This window comes from Lactuca virosa, chromosome 4, assembly GCF_052849685.1.
Source record: "Lactuca virosa cultivar CGN04683 chromosome 4, Lactuca_virosa_CGN04683_v6, whole genome shotgun sequence".
Classification (NCBI taxonomy): domain Eukaryota; kingdom Viridiplantae; phylum Streptophyta; class Magnoliopsida; order Asterales; family Asteraceae; genus Lactuca; species Lactuca virosa.
Genome location: NC_136429.1, coordinates 47,396,732 through 47,413,192, shown reverse-complemented (window position 1 = coordinate 47,413,192; position 16,461 = coordinate 47,396,732). Strand labels below are relative to the sequence as shown.

The 16,461-nt window shown below is 41.7% G+C and overlaps 1 non-coding gene across 1 annotated transcript; it reads right to left on the bottom strand.

The window, feature by feature from the left end:
- Positions 1–2,252: 2,252 nt before the first annotated feature.
- Positions 2,253–2,359, bottom strand: LOC145110333 (small nucleolar RNA R71). Its single transcript, XR_013709715.1, has one exon. It is a non-coding gene; the product is annotated as a small nucleolar RNA R71 (small nucleolar RNA).
- Between the last annotated feature and the right edge of the window lie 14,102 nt (positions 2,360–16,461).

The following is a 16,461-nucleotide window of genomic DNA, read 5'->3' as shown; positions in this document are numbered from 1 at the left end:
GGTACCTAATATGTTTAAAATATGTTTGTAGCACCGAAGACTGCTTGGGATTAAAAGGAAGCACAATGCAGAGCTGGAAGCGGGAAAAAATGGACCAGGTCAATCAAAGTCAAAGAGCTCAAGAGTTCTGAAGCTCACGACGTGGAGAGCCTTAGCCACACCGTGGTGAGAGGAGTATTCACGATCATATGACCGACTTGGGGAATACGCGTGGAAAAAGCCCGCTACGCCGTGGAGTCTATTAGCCACGGTGTGGGAGGTAGATTATGGAAACTATAAATATATCGTTTAGTCCTTCAACCCTACCTTATGCTTCAAGTTATATTCGACTTTTGGAAGCCAGAGACGTACCGGAAGATAGAAGGAGATATGATTTCGATTGATGTTTAGTTTTGAAGAAATTTTCAATAACACTTCTAAACCTTTGTTTACTTTTTTTACATCATGTTTTCCAAGGCGAACTTTGATTTTGATTGTTTGTTTCCAGTAAATATGGGCTAAAACCCCTAGCTTCTATTTAGAGGAGAGGATCATTATGACTATGTGTTGATTGATTGGATATTGGATTGTTGCTAGTTGCTTATTTGTTATGATAGCTTGTTAAAGACCCTTTTGTGTTAATGATAACTACTTTTTCTGTGTATTGTTGAGTTTTACTAAAATTAGATGATCATTCTGTTTTGCTAGGCTTGTATCTTATAAATTTATGATCATTAGAGTTATAAGACTAGTGTTTTGATCATAAACCTAGTGTTAAATAGCAAAGTGGGTAAATTAATGTGGAAACTAATATGTGATGATCATTCATTTATTGAATTGATGTTATTATCCATTAATGTCAATCATTAGTTCAAGTCTAGCATAACTCAAACTTAACACTAGTATTCTTGTTTGTTTGTCCGCCTGATCAATGAATCAGTTAATTAGTTTTACTAAAGGATTTGTCTTTTGATCATAAATTCTAATCAAATTAGGAATCGGTAAGCAACAACTTAATCCATTTCATTTTCCACGAAATCAACCATAGGAGTAGTGTGAATTGTATCTAAACGGAATTCTCTTTAATATCCTGCTTTAAACCTTAATTTAGATAGCTTCTAGTTAGTTAACTTGTTTTTTGTGATAATTGTTTCTAAGTAATCTGGACTTGTAAAACCAGAGACAAATCCCTGTTTAATTTCTTTTAAATTAGTTAACTTAAGTAGATAAATTAGCTTTTATTCATTCTCGTTCCCTTTGTGTTCGACACCCTACTTTCTTATTATACTATTATTCGAGTAGGTACGGTGCTTATCGCATCTAGCTAGCTTAGATAATGGTTTACAAATTAAAAACTAGTAAATAAATAGCTTATCAAGTTTTTGGCGTCGTTGTCAGTGAACGATTTCATTATTAGTAATTTTATTTTTCTATTTGTTATCGATCCTTTGTGTGTAATTTATTGCATACAAAGTTAGTTTACTGTTCTGATTTTCGAAATTTAAAGTTAGTTTACTATTCTGATTTTCGAAATTTAATTTTTTTGTTTAACAGTTCGCCACGCCGTAGTCACGATTGTCCACACCGTGGTCACTGTGCGAACACTTTTCTGTTTATTTATGTTTATTCGTTTTACGCATTTACTTTCTATTTTGTTTCAGTGATATATGACCCGAGGATTAAAGTTTCCAATAGTGCCACCACTTGAAGACCCCGAATTTGCATTCCACAAAAAGAAAGACAAAAAGGTGGGAGAATCAAGTAACAAATTCCAAACCGACAAGTTTCAAATCTTTGAAAAGACTCCCGACAAGAAAGGAATTGGGTACAAGCCAGAAACAGAAACCGACGACGATTCAGAAGACGACATCAAAAGCGAGATAGACGAGATGGCCAACATAGCAAATATGACCGTGGAGGATTACAAGAAATGAATGGGTAACGACACCGGGCCGGGACTTGTGCAACCCGAAATTCCAACCGCCACCAACTTCGAGCTTAAATGGAACATTTTAGTTATGCTAAAAGATATATCATTCTACGGGAAGGATCACGTAGATGCCTACAAGCATATCGACGAGGTGAACGACATCGCAAAATACTTCAATGTTCCCAATGTTACACGTGAAATGATGTTGTTATAGATGCTTCCAATGAATTTTAGAGGAGCAGAAAAAGATTGGATTAAAGCACTTCCGTCTGGAGCTATCACAACATGGGAACAACTTCGTGAAGAGTTCATCCAACAATTCAACCCTTCATCAAAGGTTGCAAAATTGAAGAAGAACATCGCTAACTTCGAACAACAAGGTGTAGAATCTTTGTATAAAGCGTGGGAAAGGCACAATGGGTTACTTATAAATTGCCCACAACACAACCTAAATGTGCAACAAGAGGTCTCAATCTTCTATGATGGGGTGAACGTGACCACTCGACAACTCCTTGACTCTCAAGGACCACTAACAAATAAGGCTCCAACAACAATCAAGGAGCTATTGAGGAGTTCTCTAAACATTCAAGGGAATATCACAACCCTCGAGAAGACAAAACAAGAGGATACAAAGATAGCAATGGAGCTTCTGAATATTTGGCTGCAATGATATCAAAGTTAGAGTCAATGGATCGAAGGATGATGAAGATTGATCAATCCATCCATGCAATTCGTGATGGGTGTGATAATTGTAGCGCTCCTCGTTTGACTAAGGACTGTGATCTCGACGAGAATGGAAATCGGAAGGCTCAAGCTTGTTACTCTAGTGGTGACAAGTATGATGAAGATTGGAGGAAACCGAAGAAGGAGTGGTTGTCGTATGATTAGTATAGAAAGGTAAAAGAAGAGAAGTACAAGCAACAAGGTCGCAGTTTTTGTCAAATGGAGAAACCAGCTCCCGAAAAGAAGAACGAATTTGAAGCAATGCTTACTCGATTTTCAACCACATATGAGGGAAGACATGATGAAACTGATGTTGTCCTTCAAAATCAGCAAGCCTCAATCTGTAACATCGAGCACCAAATAGGTCAACTTTCGAGGCAATTCAACGAACATCATCCGGGCTCACTTCCAACCAACATGGAGACCAATCCCAAAGCTCACGTCAAGGCCATAACAACAAGGAGTGGTAAAATTATAAGCCCTTTAATTCCTCTCACTAACAATGAATCATCTAGTATGCAATAGACGGAAGAAGAAAATGACCAGGAAAAAGCCACTGCCTAGCAGCCACGACATGGTGACCATGGGCCCATGGCCTGACCATCAGAAGAAGAAAAGAAAACTCCTCTCGTAAAAGCATATTGGCCACCTCTTCCATATCTGAGCCGAGCTAAGCAAGAAAAACAAGTTGAAGACTACAAGAAGTTTCTAGAACACATCAAGGCTCTACAAATCAATATCCCGTTTATTGAAGCCATTTCACAAATGCCAAAATATGCCAGTTCTTAAAATACCTTCTCATAAACCGAAAGAAGATAAAGGAAGCTTCGAATGTGATATTAAATGAGAATTCTCAGCGGGTATACTCAACAAGTTGCCAAAGAAGATGGGAGATCTGGGAAGCTTTACACTTCCTTGTCCATTCAGGAATCTTGCAACTAGTCATGCTCTTGCCGATTCGGGAACTAGTGTGAATTTAATGTTCTACTCATTTTACAATAAGTTGAATCTCCCGGAACCAAGTACAATACACATGGCAATTCATCTAGCCAACAAGACGTTGACATTCCCGAGAGGTATTTGTGAAGATATTTTGGTTAAAATTGACAAGTTTTTGTTTCTCGTAGATTTTGTAGTACTTGACATGGAGAAGGAAAATCAAGTCCCTATTATTCTTGGAAGACCATTTCTTAGCACTGCGCGAGATCTGGTGGACATTAGAGAATCAAATATGACACTTCGGGTTGGAGAAGATGCAATAACATTTCGTATTGATCGAGAAAAGAAGCACTAGAAGATTAGCAATGACATGGACTTTTTGGTAGATATGTTCGATTTATTTATGGAGAAAGAGATGCAAGAATGGAAAGAGAACGAGTTAGATGGTTACTTGAATCTGAAGGAGGATGATTTTGATGTCGAACATGACCTTGAAGAACTAGAAAAGCTACTGGAAGAAAGCGATTATGAAGAGAAGAAAAGGCTTTCTGAAGAAGTGCCACAGTGTGGCCATACACTAGCCACAACGTGGAGGTCAGAAAATTCATGACATGACGGGGAAAAAAGAAGCCCCATGACATGCCAATCTGAAGCCCATGTCATGGCTACTGAACAGAGCCAAAAATCAAGTGTCAAACCCTTACCTGATCATTTGGAGTACGCTTTCCTATAAGATAATGAACATAAGCATATGATCACAACATCAGATTTGAAGCCTAAGGAGAATGGGAGCTTAGTAAAGGTGTTAAAAAATGAAAGAATTCCATCTCATGGACAATTTCCGACATCAAGGGTGTAAGCCCTTCATATTGTTCACATAAGATCATTCTAGAAGAACGCTCGAAGCCTTTAGTTCAGCCACAATGTAGACTCAATCTGAAAATGCAAGAGGTGGTGAAAAAGGAGGTGATTAAATTATTGGATTCAAGGATTATTTACTCGATTTCGGATAGCCAATGGGTGAGTCTGGTTCATGTAGTTCCAAAGAAAGGAGGGATGACGATGGTGATAAACGAGAAGAACGAGTTCATTCCTACTAGGACGGTGACCGGTTGGTGAGTGTGCATCGATTATCGCAAGTTAAACAATGTCACTTGCAAGGACCATTTTCCTTTACCTATTATTGATCAAATGTTCAAACGTGTATCCGATGACCTTTTATATTGCCTTTTAGATGGCTTTTCAGGTTACTTTCAAATTCTAATTGATCCACGAGACCAAGAGAAGACCACATTCACATTTCCAAGCGGGACTTTTGTTTATCGACAAATGCCCTTCAGTTTATGCAATGCGTCGGCCACCTTTTAAAGATGCATGACTGCTATCTTTCACTATATGGTGGAGAAGTCCATGGAAATCTTCATGGATGATTTTTTTGTTTTTGATCATTCATTCAAAAATTGTTTATCTAATCTTGATTTGATGCTTGCTAGGTGTAGAGAGACCAATTTCGTATTGGATTGGGAAAAATGTCATTTCATGGTTAGAGAGGGAATAGTGCGAGGACATAAGGTTTCCAAGGCGAGGATAGAGGTGGATCGAGCAAAGTTTGACACAATTTCGACCTTGCCACCTCCAACAAACGTGAAAGGGGTGCAAAGTTTTTTTGGGTCATGCGGGATTTTACTGTCGGTTTCTGAAAGATTTTTCAAAAATAAGAAGACCCTTAACTTAATTACTTTTGAAAGATGTTACTTTTGAGTTTTCTAACGATTGTGTTGAAAGCTTTTGAACTTATTAAGGAAAAATTGACGACCACCCCCATTATGATAACCGCAAATTGGAACCTTCCATTTGATTTATTGTGTGATGCTAGTGACTTTGCATTAGGAGCAGTTCTAGGACAAATGGTTGAAAATCGTTTTCAACCAATTTACTATGCAAGCAAAACACCCAACCCGACTCAAGAAAACTACACTACCACGTAAAAGAAATTATTAGTCGTTGTTTATGCTTTTGATAAATTCCTCCCTTACTTAATTTTGTCTGAAACATTTTTGTTTACTGACCATTCTGCCTTGAAACTTTTGTTTAGAAAACCGGATGAAAATCCAAGGTTGATACGATGGGTGTTCTACTTCAAGAGTTTGACATTGAAATAAAAGACAAGAAGGGAATGGAGAACGTAGCGGCTGGTCATCTCTCGAGAATAAAGAACCTGGAACTCGAGGAGTTGAAAGAAGAAGAGATTGATGATAACTTTCCGAATGAATATTGATGGTGATCGAAGGAGAAGAGCCTTGGTTTGTGGACATCGTAAATTATCTTACAAGATATTACCTACTAAAAGGTCTTTCATATCAAAAAAGAAGAAGCTATTTTCCGAACTCAAGTACTATTTTTGGGACGAGCCATATCTCTTTAGAAGTTGCGCCGACGGGATCATTAGAAGACGTGTTTTTAGGAAAGAAGCTAGAGACATCTTATATCATTGCCATAGTGGACCTACCGGAGGACATCATGGAGCACACTATACGGGAAAGAAAGTGTTTTGATGCGGGATTCTTTTGGCCTACCATATTCAAGGATGCAACAACCTTTGTCAAGGAATGCGATTTGTGTCAAAGATCAGGCAACATCTCTTCACGTAATGAAATGCCTCAAAATATCATTCAAGTTTGTAAGGTGTTTGATATTTGGGGGATCGACTTTATGGGACTTCTTTCGGCTTCACGAGGTAACAAGTACATACCGGTAGCGATTGATTACGTGTCTAAGCGGGCGGAAGCGCAAGCTTTACCCACTAATGACGCACATGTTCTAAAAACGTTATTTTCTCGTTTTGGCATGCCTAGAGCATTAATTAGTAATCGGGTAACCCACTTTTGCAATGAACAACTTGCAAAAGTGTTACAAAAATATGGTGTACACCATAGGTTTGCAACACCTTATCACCCTCAAACAAGTGGGCAAACCGAAATAACAAATCAGGCACTAAAAAGAATTCTCGAAAGGTCGGTAGGAAGTAATAAAAAGGTATGGTCTGACAAGCTTGATGATGCATTATGGGTGTTTCGAACCGCTTTTAAAACTCCAATTGGTACTACACCTTATAGGCTAGTTTTTGGTAAAAATTATCACTTACCGGTCGAAATCAAACACAAGGCATTTTGGGCTTTAGAGACTTGTAGCTTTAAATTGTCCGAATTGCGCACTAATTGTTTGATGCAGATGAAGGCCTTAGAAGAGTTAAGAAATGAAGCATACACCAACTCTTTGATTTAAAAGGAAAAAACAAAGAAATGATATGATGCTAGGTTAAGAGGGAATAAGAATTTTGAGCTCGGTCAAATAACTCAAGGATGAAGCTCTTTCAGGTAAAATTGAAGACATGATGGTATGGACCATTCGTTGTCAAGGAAACTTTTCCCCATGGAGAAATTGAACTATACAAAGGAGATGAGATGACTTTTAAAGTAAATGGGCATCATGCGAAGCATTACGAAGAATGAATGCCAAAGGAAGATACAGAAGGAGAAGATGTAGTCTTGGCAGAAACCGCTGCAATGTAGAGCGGGAAGGAGTCCACCTCAAGACTCCTAAAAAAGAAGCGCTTACGGGAGGCAACCCATGGTTTGCATTTTCTTTTCGTTTTACTTTTGCAATTTGTTTTATCTTCTTCCTTTTTAGTTTGTTTTTCCAAGGATTTTCACTCTTTAGTCGTTGTCATTAATTGTTTTTGTAAGGGAAAGTAACGGACAAGTGTGGGGTGTGGTGAAATCATGTTTGAAAATTAAATAAATTTTTCATGAACTACAGTAGCCATGCGTGGATGATCTGTTCCCACATCGTGGTCTACAAATAAATCCCGTAATACACAATTTTAAAACGCCACGGTGTGAGGCCGATTTATACGCGGTGAAAAGTTTTAAACCCTAATCATACTTCTTTTTCATCTTTTACCCTACACAATCGCTCCCCACGCTGTCAAGCCTCCGTCACGATGTTTTTTTTTCAGTTTTCTCCAAATTTCTTAAATTTTCTTCGAGTTTAGTTCGATTCATCCAAAAAGGTTAGTGATTTCTTACTCTAGACTACTAATTACTGCATATAACCTGTTGTGGGTGCCTTGATTTGAATATTTAGGCCAATTTCAAAGATTAGAAAAATCTAGGGTTTTATAGTTTGGTCGAAAATTGCCCGATTTCGATGATATTTGTGGTGTAATTTATGTTTATTAGTCTATATATATGGCCTGGATAAAACCCCATTTGTTGGAATTGAATTACAACATCAGATTATGCCTGAATTGGTTCGACTGTTTTTGATGTTCATGCGCGACGTGGCCCTGCTAGGCCACGATGTGGGCACTGGGCAGGGAGAAAAGTAAACTTTATTTCTTATTTTTCTGATTTGTGGTTTTTTTGTGGATATGTTTTTTTGTCTGATTTTTCAGGTATGGGTCCCTAGAGACAACCTGGTTCACAAAGGGATTTTCCCTGGTATAACTTTCCAGAAGTCATGGCTCCTAGTGTGTATTTGGAATGGAAAAACAAGTTAGCCTGGCTACGTATGAAAGACATTGATATTCCACCTGTTTTGGACTAGAATTGGATTCAAGGTCCATGGATCTTGAAAGAAGTTGATACGTATCTAACGAAGCTGTTTGTGCAAGACAGTGTGCGATTTACTTGCATAAAATGGAGACGGTTGTTTAGGATACAGCAGTCGATATATGTGGAACTTTGCATGGAACTTTTTTGTTACGGTTAAGTTTAGGAGCGGGATCCTAGAGATGTACATGTGGGTGACGAGCTACCCATGAATCCATATCACGTTATGGATAGACAGTACGATGATGACATTGGTCGGAGCATGAACTTTATAGGGTACTCTATCGAAGCAATGATGCACCATCTATCGTTACTGCCCCCGAGTGGAGTACCTCCCCACTACACTTACATACCATCTTGGGAGGAGCGTTGGGCCGAGCATAAAGGAAGTGTGGGCACTAGTGGAGTTGGAGATGGAGATGATGAAGAAGAAGAATGATCATCCTTGATTTATGTTTTTGTTTTTGGTTTGATTTAGACTATGTTTTTTTTTGTTTTTGGTTTGTTAGGATTTTTGTAATTTAGGATAATCGTAGTATTTGTTTTATGTTGCCCTTTTTATTATGTGTTTTTATTTTTGTTTCTCAGAAGTCATGTTGGCATTAAGTTCAGCGGGTTGATAGGGGTGTGCAATTTTGTTTCCCGAGAAACATGACGAGAGCTTAAGTGAGGGGTACAACATGTGATCGAGAAGAGTTTTTGAGTCCTATCGACATAATAACTGAAGAATTAGATCCAACATCAGAATAGAAGGATATGTCATCCCGACATTGCCTTTCCTCACCTGAAATTGCATTGGATGGAAGCATTAATTTTCTGAAATTTCAGCAGCCACGGCGTGGCCATACGAGACCACGGCGTGGCCACAAAGATTTTTTCGATTAATGTCTGGTGTTATTTGAAGCCCACGGCTTGGCTACGCTATGCCACATCGTGGGGATTCCCAAATACTCTTATTGATTGTTCGTTTTACCGCTATTTGGAGTCCGTTTTCGTCGTGCATTTAAAGAATATTCATACTGAAGTCCAGAAGTACTATTTTCCAGCCTTTATACGAGATGTCAACCACACAACTTTCGATTTCGACCTCGCCACTTCTATCCCTGGGGAGTCTGTTCCAATTTCTCTTTACTTTTATGTTCTTTAATTATGTTAAGCATGCATTGGGGACATTGCATGAATTAAGTGTGAGGTAGGGGATTGAATATAGGAATACAAGCATACTGAAAAATAATGAAAAATGACTAGGATTAAAAAAAACTTTAGAGAGACTTGAAATAATGGTCTAATATTGAATCTAGTTGAAAATCATTATATTGTTGTGCTGGGACGTAGGTTGCTAGTGTTGTATGGGACAACCTGATGCGAGCTTTGATGTTTATTTGAGCCAACATGTGTTCTAGTGTATTTGTGGCTTCCCTGTCCTAGTGAAATCACGAGACAAAAACATAACCTTACCTAGTTTGAGGGATGTAATAAAAAACTTACCAGTGACTGGTTTATCTCCTGGTTCCTTTCTTTCAAAACATAGCGAGTCAATTTTCCAAGTTTATATGTTTACTTTTTTGCCTTGTTGAGTCTAGTTAGTATATAAAATAGTGTAACAGTAGGAGTGAAGTTAATCTGTTACCTTTGGAACTTTGTCAGTAAACCCCGAGGGATATTTTATATGTGTCCACCTGTAGTACATTAACGCGGATCGGAACGGGACAATGCGGCTATACGGGTTTCATCGAAAGTCATTGGCTCCATTAGTGGCCTAAGGGATCCCGAGAACTCCAATGAATCTCTTATAAAGTCACGAATTATAGTATTAGTAAATAAAAATGTAACACCTATTCCAGGTATTATTTAATTTTCTAAGTTTTAGGGTTTTGTGTTAGGACTCGATGAGTTGGGGAGCTCCAACTCGTCGAGTAGAGAGCATTTTTACGACGCGGGATCTAAGACCTACTCGACGAGTAGGTGTTGTAAAGGAAAAACCCTAATTTTAGGGTTTTCACCCTATATAATCTCCTTAAGAACCTTGAGGCTGACCTTCCATCAGCCTCCAAACCCTAAGAACATATGTGCTAAATCCTAATCCCCATTCTCTCTCATATTGTGAGCTAGAGTGACTTGTGGAGCTTAAGAAGAAGAAGATAGTGAGAAGAAGGAGAAGATCCAGCAAACCAAGCCCTCATTCTTGAGCTTGACCATCTTGTGGACTTTTGTAAGTCTTCAAGATTCGATTTTTATCTTAGAATATGGCTAGATCTTGAGTTTACTCTTCATTTCCTATCATTCTTGTTGATTGCATGCATGGGGTTCATAAAGTTTGCAACTTTATGAATCTCCAGGGCAAAATGATACTAAGGTGGGCTAGATCTAGCTTTTTCTCAAGCAAGGATGCCATGCAAGGGTTTTTAGAGTATATTTCCCCTTTTTGGCCATTTTGACTTCAAGACATGCATTGGACATGCATGTCTATAAAGCCTCCATCTTTGGAACGTTTTGAGTACTAGAAACTCTTCTAGAAAGGAGGGATTCCAGATCCCTAGAGTCTTGGACCACATGGCTAAGCTTTTGAGCTTCCCAACCTTTGATAAGGGCCTTAGAGCATTCAGAGTGTTTCTAGAGGGTAAAGTTGGAAACTTTATCCTTCTAGACACCTTAGGGTTTCAGATCTAAGCCCTAGAGTCCCTGCATTTGACGTATCATCAGAATAAGCAAATAGGGAGGGGGACTCGACGAGTAGCCCTGACAACTCGACGAGTTGGATCGGGTTCCCCCGTCTACTGGATATCGAGTGAACTCGTCGAGTTGATGAAACAACTCGGCGAGTTGGATAGGGTTTGTCCCGATATTCTGGACTTTGTAGGAACTGGACGAGTCGCTAGATGCACTCGACGAGTTGGGGTCAACATGGACTATTGACCTTGACTGTTGACCTTGACTTTGACCAGGGTTGACTTTGAAGGTATTTATGGTCTTTCGGGATTGTGACAAGTTAATCTCATGATGCTTATAGGTAGTTGAGTTGGAGCTGTACGTTGGGACTTATTGGATCTTATCTTGTCAGTTCAGTGTTTGCTAGAGGTGAGTCTCCTCACCATACCAATGGGTCTAAGGCACCAAGGCCGGCCCATTTTATGATGTGTGGTATCCTACCTGAAGTTGAATTATGTGGCATGTTAGTTGGTATGAGCTAGGAAGTATGCTAGTGGTATATGTCATATGCTTCTATGGAAGACCATTTGAGAGCCCATGGCACCTGGATGTAAGACCATGTGGAGAGCCCATGGCTTTCCTACTAAAAGACCATGGGAGCGTCCATGGCACTCGGATGTATGACCATGTGGAGAGCCCATGGCTTTCCTATTAAAGACCATGGGAGAGCCCATGGCACTTAGGTGTAAGACCATGTAGGGAGCTCATAGCATCCTGGAGTAAGACCCTGGGGACGAGCTTACGGCATCCCTATATGAATCTATGCATGGCTGTTGTGGTATATGTAGCTTTTATAGCTAATATGATTATGTGTTTATGTGGATTGTGTGGGGTATGCTCTGGGGAACTCACTAAGCATTAGCTTACAGTTTGTGAATTTGTTTCAGGTACATCTGAGCCCAAGGGAAAGGGCAAGGCTTGATGGCGCGACATGCACTCTCTCACAGACGTTTTTATGGGACACTCTGATGATTTGAAATAATATTTTTATTGTTAAGAATTTGAAAAAAAAATGTATTGAGATTTTATGGTTTATGGAAAGTGTTTTAGACTATTTTAAAATGAAAATTTTATTCAAAAATTGGGTCATTACAAGTTGGTATCATAGCCTTGGTTTGAGGGATTCGGGCACACTCTCGGGTGTGTCAGGACTCAAACTAAGGAAATGGTAAAATTGTTTTCAAAAATAAAAGTTAAAAACTTTCTAAGAATAGGAAAGAGGAGAGTGCAATGCGCGTGATCGGTCGATCCAAGTAAGTAGTTCCCCAATATGTTAGCCATGTTATATTGATATTTGAGCTATGATAATCGTATGGATCTTGCTATGTGTATGCTTTGAAAGTTATATACGGTTAGAAGCTTATAGCCTTTGAATGATTGATTTGGCCTTATTTCCTGTTTCTTGTTTGGTTGTGGTCCTTGGGTAGAATTTCTTATTCGAAAGTCTATTTGATCCTTTTCTGTGTATAATTTGCATGCATAAAGGCATCCTGTTATGATTGGTCTGATTGATGTGGGTATAGCAAGTCTTAGGATAGCCTAGGATTTGAGTTATGCAGTAGTCTGTGGGATATGATTTGTTTTGGGACGAATTAGAGTTATCAGGTAGAGCCTTGGGAAAGGTACAAGTAGGTGTGGAAGGTATTATTGGGCCCGTACTACTGGAAGCACAGGACCTGTACCCGAACCAATGTTAGATCTGGAAGCTCTAAGGAGGACCGGTGTGGGAGGATCCCCTCTATGGACATCATGATCATTATATTTCATGGTTTTACGGTACAGTATGGTGGTGACACGATTTGGAGTAAGGGGATCAGGATCTGGATCGGGGTCGGGTGACACTACCGAGCCCATTGATGAGAGGCTGCGCGAGCTCATTGCAGCCGAGGTGACGAGGGGAATCCTTGATGCTACCCCAGTGATTTTTGGGACGGTCAAGGAGGGTATGATGGAGATCATGGAGGAGAGGCTCAGGGAATTCAGAGCCGAGATTGCTGAGGGCCAGGTTGGGGCCCGAACTCCCTCATTCTGGGAGTTCAAGGCGTGTGGGGAACCAGAGTTTTTCGGGGTCAGGGACCCCATTGTTAGCCGATGTTGGGTGGCGTACATAGAGAATGCCCAGCGTAAGAGTTCTTACCCATATGCGGCAAAGGTGGGTTTTGCTTCATGTATGCTGAGAGATAAAGCCCGAGACTGGTGGGGAGAGGTAACTAGCTAGGTGGGAGAAGATGGTGTGGCTGAGATGACGTGGGATGAGTTTGTTAGGTGGTTTGATTTGGAGTTTGAACCACCTATTGAGGTGCAATGGCTAGTGAGGGAGTTTCATGACCTCCAGTAGACCACCGAGATTGTGGCGAAGAGCACCGCCAAGTTTCAGGAACGAGCACTGTTGATCCCATAATATGCTACAGATGAGGATATGAGGGGGACGAGGTATCATTCCATGACGAGGGATGATATCCGGGAGGTTGTGAGCTTTACAGGGTGTAAAACCCTGAATGAGATGGTGGAGAAGGCCAGGGAGAGGGAAATGGAGTTGGACTTCCGCACCAAGCGGAAGCCTGAGCAGGCACAGACATCAGTAGGTCAGGCTAAAAATCCTAAGACCTCGGATTTTTCCAGCAGGGTCGTGGCCGGTGTGCCAAGTGTGGTAAGCCGCACAGTGGAGCTTGTCGGACGGCAGGCTCGGGATGCTACGTATGTGGCCAGTCAGGCCACGTGATCAGGGATTGCCCCAAGAAGGGCTTGATTTGTTTTCACTGCAACCAGATCGGCCATAAGCGGGTCGATTGTCCGAGGTTGCAGGGAGGGGGAGGAGCAGTGGCGGCGCCTGCGCCCGCCACAATGAGGATCACCGATGGCCGCCCTGCTAAGGCGGATGCTACTGCGGGAAGAGCCGCACATTTCAGTTGACCACCGAGGAGGCTCGGGCAGCGCCATACGCTGTGGCTGGTACGTATTTTATCTCCCTGCTTTAGAGTTATTGCATTGCTTATGTGTATATTGTGCTTATATATAGGGACCTTTTTGGTCAATGGTATGTATGCTCACATTTTGTTCAATTCGGGAGCTACTCAATCATTTGTATCTCTTACTCTTAGCAAGAGGTTTCGGGATGCATCGGAGACTTTGGATTCCCCGCTTGAGGTTGAGATTATGGAGGACCGCACTGTGAGTGTTGTGAGGGTGTATCGGGACTGTGTCCTGAATGTGCTAGGGGAGAGGTTTCGTGTTAATCTAGTCCCAATACCGTTGCGAGGGCTGAAGGTGATTGTCAGGATGGACTGGTTGGGGGCCAATGGGGACTTGATCGATTGCGAGCACCAGTTGGTGAGGGTTCGAACCCCAAGTGGGGGAGAACTGGTTATTCATGGAAAGAGGGCCTCGTAGGGGCCAACCCTCTGTTCAGCTGCGAGGGCTAGGAGATTTTTGCAGCAGGGTTGCATGGGGTTTCTGGCATATATTTCAGATACGAGGGTTGAGACCCCAATGGATTTCGACAGTGTGCCGGTTGTATAGGAGTTTCAGGATGTCTTTCCCGAGGAGTTACGTGGAGTTCCTCCGGAGAGGCAAGTGGAGTTTCGCATTGATTTGGTGTCGGGTGCCGCTCCGATAGCCAAGGCACCATACCGACTACCTTCGCCCGAGATGCATGAGCTATCTACGCAACTTCAAGAACTGCTAGACCAATGGTTCATCCGTCCGAGCAGTTCCCCGTGAGGAGCTCCGATCCTGTTCGTGAAAAAGAAGGACGGGTCCCACAGGATGTGCATTGATTATCAAGAGCTGAGCAAACTAACGGTGAAAAACCATTATCCGTTACTGAGGATCGATGATTTGTTCGATCAACTGCAGGGTGCGTCTTGGTTTTCCAAGATTGATCTACGGTCGGGGTACCATCAGATAAGGATTCAGGATGAGGATATACCGAAGACAACTTTCAGGACTCGGTACAGACACTATGAGTTTGTGGTGATTCCATTTGGGCTCACCAATGCCCCAGCAGCGTTCATCGATCTCATGAACATAGTGTGTAGACCGATGCTGGATCGGTCGGTGATCGTTTTTATTGATGACATCCTGGTCTACTCCAAGACCAAAGATCAGCATGAGCAGCATCTGAGAGAGGTATTGGAGACGCTGAGAACAGAAAGGCTTTATGTCAAGTTCTCCAAGTGTGACTTTTGGCTGCGAGATGTATAATTTTTGGGGCACATCATCAACCAAGAGGGTATTTCGGTAGATCCAGACAAGGTTAAGGCAGTAATGCGGTGGGAAGTACCAAAGAACGCATCTGAGATCCGTAGCTTCTTGGGTTTAGCGGGCTATTATCGGAGATTCATCCAGGATTTCTCCAAGATTGTCGTACCTTTGACCCGCTTGACCAAGAAAAATGTGACCTTTCGATGGGGCACAGATCAACAGTTGGCTTTTGAGACCCTGAGACAGAGGTTATGCGTGGCTCCGATTCTAGTACTACCTGAGGGGCTGGATGACTTGGTAGTGTATTGTGATGCATTGATCTCAGGGTTAGGCGCGGTACTGATGTAGAGGGGGCATGTGATAGCTTACGCCTCGATGCAGTTGAAGCCTCATGAGGCGAACTACCCCACTCACGACCTGGAGTTAGGGGCAATAGTGTTTGCCATCAAGATTTGGAGGCACTACTTGTATGGAGTATAGTGCACTATTTATACTGATCATAGGAGTTTGAAGTATTTGATGGATCAGCAGAACCTCAACATGCGGAAGAGGAGGTGGTTGGACGTGTTGAAGGACTATGATTGTGAGATCTTATACCATCGAGGGAAGGACAACGTGGTGGCCGATGCTTTGAGCCGCAAGGCGGCAGGTTCCCCGATTGGGAACGTTTGTTTGAGGATGACGGTGATCTCTCCATTGTTGGATATGATCAAGGAGGCTCAAGTCGAGGGTGTGAAGAAACAGAATTGGAAGATAGAGCGGATTTGGGAGCAGTATCCCTTTTTTCTTCGGGATAGCCAAGGTCTTCTGACACAGTGTGGCCGAGTGTGGGTACCAGTGACTGGAGGGGTGAGGCAGAAGATATTGGAGGAGGCACACAAGTCCAAGTTCTATATACATCCGGAGGCTACAAAAATGTATAGGGATTTGAGACTGAGTTACTGGTGGCCCTACATGAAGCGGGAGATCGCCTGGTTTGTGGAGAGGTGCTTGACCTGCAGGAAGGTCAAGGCCGAACATCAGCGGCCGCATGGCAAGGTTCAGCCGCTACCTATTCCCATGTGGAAGTGGGAAGAGATTACTATGGACTTCATCACGAAGTTACCGAGGACAGCAAGGGGTGTGGATGCTATATGGGTGATTGTGGACAGGTTGACGAAGAGTTGCCACTTTATTCGAATCTCTGAGAGCATATCCGCTGAGAAATTGGCGGATATTTATGTGAGAGAGGTGGTGGCTAGACATGGGGTGCCAGTGTCGGTAGTCTCTGACAGAGATGTTCGATTTACATCTAGATTCTGGAAGAAGTTCCATAAGGAATTGGGCACTCAGTTTCATTTTAGCACGACGTACCACCCCCAGACA